General features: G+C 45.6%; 1 protein-coding gene across 3 annotated transcripts in view; it reads left to right on the top strand.

Annotated features, from left to right (window-relative positions):
* The first annotated feature begins 1,943 nt into the window (after positions 1 to 1,943).
* The window catches only part of usp9x (ubiquitin specific peptidase 9 X-linked), a 98,408-nt gene continuing 94,173 nt past the window's right edge, over positions 1,944 to 6,178 (top strand). For 2 of the 3 annotated variants that reach the window (XM_003218942.4, XM_016992434.2), the window contains exon 1: positions 1,947 to 2,083. The gene's annotated coding sequence lies outside the window, so the exon portion shown is untranslated. Of the gene's footprint in view, positions 2,084 to 6,178 lie in introns of all 3 variants that reach the window. The other variant, XM_016992435.2, reaches the window with a different exon arrangement.

Here is a 6,178-nt window from a genome sequence, read left to right as displayed (position 1 = left end):
AAACAACTCTGCATTTGTCTGCTTGCTCACAATGCCCTGCCTCATGCACAGAGGAAGAACTGTTTAAAGCTACAATGCGGTCACTGTTGCCCGTTTTTGGTCAAAAATTATTTAGCTGCTTGTGTTCCCTCTATTTTATCAGCTTTGTACTTATTTATGCAATATTTTTGACATAAAATAAATTGTAATGACAAAATGTATGGGCACATAGCATACGTCATGAAAAGCTTCCATTAATTTATTTTTAAAATAATATGATTTATGGCTTATTTCACATGGACGCAGAGGTTTCTCCTTATGTTTGTGCGACACACTTAACCAACCTCCATCTCCCAGAAGGACTCAGGGCGGCTTACATGGGGACCAAGCGCAGCATAAACAGAGAATTCGAAGTTACAAAATTAAAAACACATAACAATAAACAATATAATTAAAACAATTAAAACCAAAAAAGTAAAAACATCATAAAATACATCAATCAACATCACAAACAGGCAACTAGAAAAAGTGGGCGAGTTCAGATTTGAAAGGGAAGGGCAAAGATTGTGCACTGAATGGCCTTGCATCTTCAAAGTCCGTCTGCTTCCTGCCTGGGGGACTCTTTTGTTGGCAGGTGTCAGCAGGCCATGATGGATAGTAATAGTAATAATAATAAGGGGAAGGTGTCCTCTCAGTCAGGCAGAAATTGTTCCCACCCCTTTATACCAGGCATGACTGGGCTCTCTCCAGAGCCACTTCCGGCGGTTTTGTCCACCAGAAAGAGCAGCAAAGGCTGACTTCCTCTGGCGAATAATAATGGTGCGCAATGCCTTTCCGCTCTCTCTCTCTCTCTCTCTAGGCTGGTGCTCCAGCTGACCAGGCCATAGGCCTTTCGATCTTCCCGGCTCCAGAGTAACCAAATGCCGTACCCCCCACCTCCCTCCGCGCGCTCTTCCGCCCCGACCCCCCCCCACCCCCGCGTCAGCCTTTGGCTGGCCCCTGGGACGCGGAGGGGGGGCGCGCGCGCGACAGAAAGAGCGCGCAAAGGAGGGGAGGCTCTCGTGCTGGCTCCCCCTCCCTCCCGAGCCCTAAAAGTGACGTCATTATCCGGGCTCTCCGAGGCGGCGCTCTTCGCCTCGCAGGTCACAATGGAGCCCAAGCGGAGCCCAACCGCCTCAGAGGGAGAGCCCAGGCCTGCTCAGGGCCTAGTCTGAGCCGCAAAGCCAGGCCCCGCTTGGCCGCCCACCGTTAACTTTCCCTTTTCCCTACTCGCTTGGCCTGGCTGAGTCGCCCTCACCCTTGACACTGTGAAGCAGTCACGAAGCCCCCCTCAGTTCGCAAACACAGAGCCCGCGCTCCTCCAGGGAGGGAGGGAGGGAGGGAGGGAGGGAAGGAAGGAAGGAGGGGAGTCCGCGCGGGGAGGGGAGGAGGGGGTCACGCTCGCCGCCGCGGACGCTGTTTGGGTGCCGCCGCTGCGTGGACACGGAGTCTGCGCCGCCGCTGTTGGCCGAGCCCTGCTGCCAGAGCCGCCATATTGCCCGGCACACAAGACGCCGCTCTCCTCCTCCTCCTCCTCGTCGCCTCCGCCGCTGCTCTTCTGGCTGCTGCTGCTGCTGCCGCCCCTCCTCATCGCGACGCGCCTTCCTGCCTCGTTGCTTGGACCGAGAGAGAAGGCAGAAAGAAAGGGAGAAGAAGCGACGCCTCCTCCTCCTCCTCTGGAGAGAAGGGCAGCCACGCAGGCCTCACGGGAAGGGGAAGAGGAAGGAAAAGGGGAAGCGCCGGTCCTTGCCTTTCTGCGCCGGTGACGCAAAGCGAAAGGGGAGAGAAAGAGGAGGGCTCGGCCTTGGAAGAAGGGCTTCTCGAGTCGGAAGGAAGCTGCCGCTGCGGGAAGCGCTACCACCACCGCGGCCCGGCATGAGACGCGGCCCCGCTGCTGGCTGGTGCCGCTTGGGATGAGAAACTCCTGGGCCACACCCGCCTCCGCCGCCGCCCTCCTCCTTCGCCATCACCAGCAGCAGCAGCCGCGGCGCCCCGGAGCGGAGAAGGCCTCGGCGCCTCGGGAAGCAGCAGCAGCAGCAGCGGGGACAGGGGACGCTGTGTGGCGGTGAGCGAGCCAAGCGAGGGCCGGGGCTCCTGCGGCCTAGCGGGGAAGGCACAGGGAGCCCTGTGGGGAGGGACGGGGCCGCAGGGGAGCCTTATGCGCGTCGGGGTTTCGGGCAGAGACGGGAAAATGGCTGACGACGGGCGCCTCCTCGTCCTCCCTCCCTCCCCGCCCGTAGCCGCAGAGCCGGCGAGGCCTGGGCCGCTTCCCGAGCCTTCTCACGCCCAGCGCCATTTCTGAGGCGAGGCTGTAGGCCCGGGCGAGGCCAGGAAGCGAGGCCCCGCTCGGGCTTGCCTCCCCCCAGCCCGCCCGGCCCCCGTTCGTTGTCAACAGGGCATTGTCATGGCCTCGCCTTTCCAGCTAGGCCGCTTTCTTCTCGGTGAAGCCGGCCTAGGCCCCGTTAGTTCGCTATTTGGGCCCTCTGTGGTGCTTTCTGGCCCCCTTCGCCAGTGGAGGTCCAAAATGTGCACTATATACGCACTTAACATTATGCAAAAGCCTCCCGCTTTCTGTCTCCATTGATTGCACGGTTGGACTACTTTGCCTTTTAAAGAGCGTTTTCTGTCATTGCGGAAATTATAGAGGCATTTCTAATTCGTCGACACACTGCCTCATTAACACTCAGGGGCTCTTGGTAAAATACTTAAATGTCTTTATAATACTTTTAAAAATCTTTATAAAGCTACCACTGAACTCCAGTTGGTTATGATGAAATGTGCACATACACATAACAACAACAACAACATAAAACTTTATTTCTATTCTGCCCTATCTCCCCGAAGGGACTCAGGGCAGATTCCAGCATACCACGGCAAATATTCAATGCCTTCATAAAAACAGACAAATACTGACCTAAAATCCTAGAAAAACCCCACCTATGAAAACAGCATTAAAACCTAACATCAAATTAAACCTAACGTCAATAAATTGAACCAACAAGGCCAGACAAAAATTATATAATGCCATAAAATCTGAACAAATGTCCACGTTAATTTACAGAAGCCAAATTGAGTTCAAAAGTTGTGTGGGTTGATTGTGTGGCCTATGGTGGTAAATTGGGCTGACGGAGCCCAGATACAGAATAGTTTTCAACCAGGACCCGATAATAGTCACATATATAATTGATTGTCAATACAGTCATGGCCTTATTAACACTCAGGATTTTCTTTGTAAAATATTTATCTTTTAGAATGCTTTTTATCATCATAAAGCTACCACTGAACTACAGTTGGTTATGATGAAGCAGGTTTGCCAATATGTCAGCATTGTGGAAGTGTTTTCTATTTTAATGTTAATAATATTAAAATGGAAAACACGTAAATAATGCTGACATACTGGCAAACCTGCTTCATAATACATAATATCAGGGCCTGAACATCACCCCATCTGTGATATTGGAAGCCAAACAGGGCCAGCCCTGGTTAGTACTTTGGTGGGAGACCAGTAACAAATACCCAGTGCTATATTTCAGAAGAAGGAACCTGCAAAACCACCTCTGAGTATTCCTTGCCTTAGAAAATTCTATGAAATTCTTGGGGTTGCCCTAAGTCGACAGGTGACTTGAAGGCACATACGCAGAGTATATAATAATGTTTATTAGCTGTCAGTGAAAAGGGAAATGTAAGGCTACAGTTTTTATACACTTCTATAACCCCCTTGAACTGTATGGGATTTATGAATAAAATCCTGATTATATTTTACTCAGATTGGATTGTACGAATAGCAAAAGTATTTTGTGAATATTTGGATTGTAAAGTAATTTAAAAATTGATTTTAATGATCATCTTTGACTTAGCTGTTTTGTCTGTATCCCACTTTTGTACAGCGTGTTGTGAGCTGTGCTTCAAATATAAGTTCTGTTTGGATGGGCCTCTGTACTGACGTAGACTTAAAATGTGGGGGTGTGGTTCTGTATAGTTGGCAAACTAATATAGAGACAGGGAAGGCTGTGTGTCATTTAAGTCTATCTAGCATAGCTGGTGTCAACTTAAACTTTAAAATGTCTGTTAATCAGTTCTTGTTTTAATTCAAGTGCATCACACAGTTTTTTATCTGGAAAGGATTTTTGGAATTATTGGTTTCATTAGTAAAATTCATCAGCTCCATACGATTCTGTAAGATTTAACTCATGGGTAAATTATCAACTTGTAAGTCTGGTATAGATTGCTTTAATAATTTCTTAAACTGTTGGTGGGGTAGATGCTTGAGGTTTTTCTTAAAATCTTTCATCCTGCCCCCTTAAAGAGGGCAAGGACTTCACTTTAAAAATTAGATTTGTGTGCTTAGTTACCAAGTGGAATATTTCTGGCCATATCTGAAGCTACAGAAGGCATTCAACTGAAGAATTGGGAATAGCTTTGACAGAGTCATTAGTACGATATATGAATATAACTTGTTATAAGGTGTCATTCACTTTCCTAATGTACTTGGTGATTGGAAGCTCCTAATGTATAATCTTATTCTAAACATGGAAGTGGGCACTATAGAGTCAAAATATGGTTCTCATTTAAGTAAAGGAGTATGCACACTTGCTTTGATGTTGAAATCACTGGCGCATGTGTTCAACTAGTATGTATAATGAACTGGTAGATAATTCTTAAAACAAGATAACTTTTTCAGTCTTTGAATTTACTTTATTTCCCCTCCCTGTATTTCTCATAATTATAGATCAGTGATGTGGGAATGTGCTTTGCCCCATATGTCTTTAGATTGCAATTCACATTATCCTTCACTAGTGGTTATGCTGAATAGGTATTGTGGTTATTACAATGCAGTGACATCTAAAGCATATAGCTTTTCCCATCCTCCACACCAATAATCACAGAAATGTTATCTCTGTCTATTTGTTATTAGATAGCTTCCAGCCTTTTCGGTCTATTACTAAATGTATCCTAATAAATATTTCCTCTTAACTTTACAGCAATATGGATCTTCAAAGAACCAATCAAGGAAAAAGAACAGAGTGCTTTGTTCTGTAGAACATCAACTTTACAAGAATTATAATATATGCCCAGCACAGTATTTATTTATTCTCTTCACCAGGGAAGGCAGTATACAGATCGCAGAAAAACAAGACAGTAATATATACATATTTGTTTTCAAAATTCCAATAAAGTTGAAAAGCCAGTACTATAAACACCTGTGCTAGGGGAAAGAAATAGCTAGCTATCTTGTCAAGATCATATTCTGTAATTGAAATGTTACACGGGGCTTTGTGTAAGGATGACTAGGTAACATTTACATTTTTTAAAATGGAGCACTTTTTGGAATTCCTTGGAGGAGTAACCAGTCAAAAAATTTCTTGAAGCAATTGAGAAATAGTTACATGCACAGTGGTTCTCAACCTGTGGGTCCCCAGGTCTTTTGGCCTACAACTCCCAGAAATCCCAGCCAGTTTGCCAGCTGTTAGGATTTCCGGGAGTTGAAGGCCAAAAACATCGGGACCCCAGGTTGAGAACCACTATGCGAATACAAAAATATTCTTGGTTGTGATGCTTTAAAATCTAGTGTTGAAAAAAATACTGTTTTGAAATGGGCACAATAACATAGTTTCTTGTAGATTTCTTCTGTCTTGCATTGGTTTTTGAGATATCTTATTAAAATTGCTTGGTATTTTGTCATACTCAAATGTACAGCTTTCTAGGGAAGGGTGACATCTTTTGGTATTTTTGGAATGCTGTTCAAACTTAGATTATTAATTCACATGTACTACATCAAATTGTCAATCTCTTACAATTTCCTGTTATGACGGGAAATATGTGTCTGTGGAGTCCCAGTGTATTTTTAAAAGTTTCTTAGTTAAAGGAAGGGATCTCTGAGAGTATAATTGTAATAGATGTTCAGTTATGTGTCTTCTGACATTTATGTGTATGCATACAATTGCATTCTATGTTCAGTAGATGTCTGTGGAATTAGGCTTGCCTGGTTTCAGTGTGGGTACCAATTATTTCTACTGATACTAAATCTGGAATGCAGCATGATAAAGGCATGAGTTAAACAGTTGTTGGAGCAAGGGAGAAACAAAATAGAAAACTGATCTGTACCCCCCCTCTCACCCTGTCTTGTTTTTGAGTGTTTGGTTGCCTTGTCATGAGACTA

Source organism: Anolis carolinensis, chromosome 3, assembly GCF_035594765.1.
Source record: "Anolis carolinensis isolate JA03-04 chromosome 3, rAnoCar3.1.pri, whole genome shotgun sequence".
NCBI lineage: Eukaryota > Metazoa > Chordata > Lepidosauria > Squamata > Dactyloidae > Anolis > Anolis carolinensis.
This window is presented reverse-complemented; position numbering and strand designations above follow the sequence as displayed.